The following is a 4,200-nucleotide window of genomic DNA, read 5'->3' on the forward strand; positions in this document are numbered from 1 at the left end:
GATCCTGCAAGAGTCATTCCAAGGGAGACATATATTGGGCAGTCTTCATGTCGCAGCAGCTGTTGAAGGTGTCTTCAACCACCTAAACAGAGAGTGAAACACTACTAAATTATGTGGTTGCATTTGTAATCTGCTACACCTGCTGAACTGAAATACTCACATTTTAATTGAAGGAAACATAGTTCAAGAAAGTTACATCAAATGATACAAAACATTCCTTTTGAATCCTATGTTCCTTCCATCTTTACCACTGGAAAGGGCTGAGAAATGCTTCGTGAGGGAATAAAGAGAAGCAGCATGGAAGAAAAAGATACGGATGCATGGGAATATGGAGATAACAGTAAGAGTAGCAAAGCTCAAGAAGGGGACAAACAGAAGCAGCTATTCCTAATGACACAATCATTGATTTTTTTTCATGAGTAGCAAGAGTACAAACGTAAACACAGCCCGGCTTTTTCCTCTGAAATTTGAAGAGCCTCCAACATAGATTATTTACGTTGACTTCATTAATTCCCTACTTCATTCACATTTTAAGGAAAGAAAAATCTATAATATGCATGAGGAAGGCTTGAGAAATGCTGACTTGAATTTTTCAAATGCACTTTTTTTCTCCTATTCTCCTGCTGATAATAAATACCAGGAACAGTAAGTGCCCTCTTCCCTGCGTTGATGGAAAACTTTTCAGACATTTTATACATGGGCTTGGAGCTTTTTAAGTATTCCCAAGATAGGTCAGGCTGACACAAAGATATTTTTTCCATTTTGTTAGATGAATGCTAAAGTTAAACAAATGTTAAAAGAATATAAACAAACAGAACCTTGAATTTAAAACTCTGAGGTTAAAAGTCACTTTGCTTCTCCTCAGAGGTGCTGCACCACCCATTGAAATCAATTCCAAGAGTGGGGCTATAGAGAACTGCGCTGGCACCAGTTTGCAGTTGTCCACTGGAACGTCGGTAAGAACATAGTAACTCCCCCCCAAACCCCACATGATCACAGAACCACCTCCCCTAACAAAAAATAAAATAAAGACAACATAGCACTAGTGTAGCCTCCTAGTTAAAAATGCCAATCAAGCTGTGACTAACCAATTGCTTCTGTAAATTATTATCTATTGCTTAAGCAACATAAATTGAGAGACAATACGAAAGAACAATCCTGTGCCCTTTCCTTTCTGCCTAATCTATAATCCATTAGAGCTGAGTTGATGCAATCATTTTATGAAGCACTTTGAGAGCAGAGAGCATAGTGCAAACAGGAAGTCTCTCTGGGAATGTAGCACTGTCTTCCTCTGAAAAAAATGCGGTAAGAGTTCAAAACACCATAGTGTGACCACCTTGTTTTCTTCCCACACACACAATTTGCAATCACTAAATTGCTTGGAAGTGGTTGTAATATGAACAGAATACAGCCTTTTCTTTTTCAGCTCTGCAAAATGTGCTATAGGCCAAAGGATAACCTTTTAAAGACTTTAAAAAAAACCCAACACACTGAAACTGGAGGATCTGATGGGGATTGCTTAAAACAGAAGGAAGTTATTAATATTATTGCTATTGACAGTGTAGCAACATGCTTACACAGTAACAAAAAACCCTCAGCCCTTCTCAGTTCACGTAATTTGTTTCAGTTTGCCTACTGCATGTCATATATGCCTGACATTGTTAATACTCCCATGAGTAACCAACACAGGGTAGTAGTGATCAGAGACCGGATAAACCTCATCAACCTTTGTGCCTGGATCTTGTTTCATGCATTCAATCTCTCTAGATTGTTGGTCAAGTCACTAAACTGCTGGTTTTGTATGCCTCAGAAGGGTTTCTCTAACCATCAACAGCCATGCCTTCCGCTTTTCGATCAAATGTGTGTATATGCATTTATAAGCCTTCTAGCCCCACGGACACACGCTGTGCCCTCTTCTTTCTCAGCCATTTGGGATTTTTATTTTCTTTAGGTTTTGGGTGGCTGAAGGATTCTTCAGCTTACCGGGGCTAGGACTTGAATGCAGGAGAACAGTCTGCTGCAATGAACAACCAGTTTCCTTCTTCAGAAGTAGCAGGTTCCTCTGCATCCTAAAGTCTAGTCCTCAGTTCAGCCAAATTATTGTCTCCAAGGGTTCCTAAGTTCACATTGTTGATGAAGTCTACATGTTCTCAGAACTAAGCTATCTACTCCAGCTGCTCACAGTGGAATTTCCTACACGATAAATCCTTTTATCTGGGGTGTACAACATACATTCCCAGCAAGTCAGGACCAAGACCTGGGTATGGTTGTTCTCCGTAAGTAGAAGCAGAGGAAGCGCGGTGTTGATGACAATAGGCTTTCCACCCATTCAGTTTCCTTCTTCTGTAACAGCTGCGGGGAAAAGAAACAAACCCCAGATCCTTCCTAGCCTCTGCTTACCAATTCCCATACTCTTTTCAATGGCTGCAGTTGCTCTGCCCCCGTGTCTCTGGAAATGTCGGACAGCTGACTGGATAGGAAGAACAGGTAGTTTTAAATTTCTTCAGAACATTGCAATACACTCTTATTAGTTTACCTTTCTTAATATAATATCAATTAATTACTTTGCATACTTTTGTCATTCTGATTCTTTAATGAAAAATTCTTAAAATTGTACAAACTGCTTTTACTTGAGAAGAAAAAGAAGGTGAGAAGTAGAAGATTTCTGCTTGTTGGGCATCAAACATGCTTGATGTTTCCAAATCCCATATCCAAATTAGCAATGCAGTCAGAAACAACCATTTGATTGCAAAGTCTTTAGATGTTACAACGGGTTTTCATGATAGTTGTCAAAGCAGGACTGGAAGCCACTGTTGCTGCAGCAAAGCAGAGTGTTTGATCACACAGTATCAACATGGTAGCATTTTTCTCTACAGTACGGAAAGCTAAAGTCCCTTTCCTTATTTCTCTAAGTTAAGCTGTGGCCCAATATCCAAGAGTTTGCTACCACTATTTCATGGTGAACAAGAAAAAGTTGGGCCCAGATGCTTTATGTCAGAGCAGAATCTCTCTGGTAAGATCTGTCCGAGTAAGAAGCAATTGAAATAGGCCACATCTCATTTTCTGCTCTTACATTCTTTTTTTGGTTATGATCCCCAATTCAATTAGGCTTTAAAATTTGACTATAGCAAGAAAACACAGATAAAGTAAGAAGTGAAGAGTCTCACCGAGGAAAGTCTGTCTTCTCTCACCAGTTCATGGAACTGAGGCGTACAATAAGGAGAAGGAAAGTATTTCTGTGTCCCGTGGTGCATGCACACATCTGAAATAGCAGATGCTCAGCTCCAGGATCTTTGTGTTATCAGCTGCGCTCCTAGGACTTTGCCAAGGAAAAGATGCAGATACTGTGCATCTTTTTCTGAAGCTGAAGGGGGAAGCATCTGAGCTAGCAAACACGTGAGGGCCTCCATGCAACAATCCATACAGCTGAAAAGAGAGCAGGCAGAATTTCTCTTGGGAGTTAGAGAATACATCTACTTCTCTCTGATCCTCACTAACGCCTTGTAACAGCAGTGAGAAGTGGAAAAGCAGTTGCACACTTCAGTCTCACTTAAAATACTTAGACAGGTATTGCTGATTAACCAATGCTGCAGCTGGAAGCCCCGGTGTCCCCTCTTCCTCCTGTATGATACAGGACTTGTATCCTGTACAAACAATAGTGTTTGGGAAGAGGACACGCTGCCTGTCCAGGAGTGACTGAGTTTCCACACGCCTGCATCAGCTGCTCCTCACGGTTTTGGACGGATCCCTCTCCTGTCTGACCCCACCCGCCCTGCCTGAGGGAAACCGCAGGGGTAAGGTGACACCGAAGGTGCCCCAGGAAGGCACCTGCCGTGAGGCGGGCGATGCCGGCGGCCGTGCCGCGGAGGAGCCGGCCCTGCCGGCCGGCCGGCTGAGGTGCCCCACGCCGCCCAGGGCCGCGTCCCGCCGCTTCGCTCCGGATTTCCTCCCCTGCGGGCGAGTCTGTGGCCGCCGCGGCCCGGCCCGGCCCGGCCCGGCTCGGCTCGGCGGCCCGCTCGCGGGAGGAGGCCGGACCGCCCGCAGCCCGCCTCTCCGCGCCGAGTCCGGTCCCGGCCCCTCCAAGCCGGCCCCGGCCCGGGGCGCCCCGCCCGCGCCCCGCAGGCCTCGGCGGCCGGGGCGGGGGCGGTCCGGGGGCGGTGCGGGGATGCCGCCGGCGGCGCTGTAGCGCGGAGCGGTCCG

The sequence above is a fragment of the Aptenodytes patagonicus genome, chromosome 2 (genome assembly GCF_965638725.1).
Source record: "Aptenodytes patagonicus chromosome 2, bAptPat1.pri.cur, whole genome shotgun sequence".
In the NCBI taxonomy this organism is placed as follows: domain Eukaryota; kingdom Metazoa; phylum Chordata; class Aves; order Sphenisciformes; family Spheniscidae; genus Aptenodytes; species Aptenodytes patagonicus.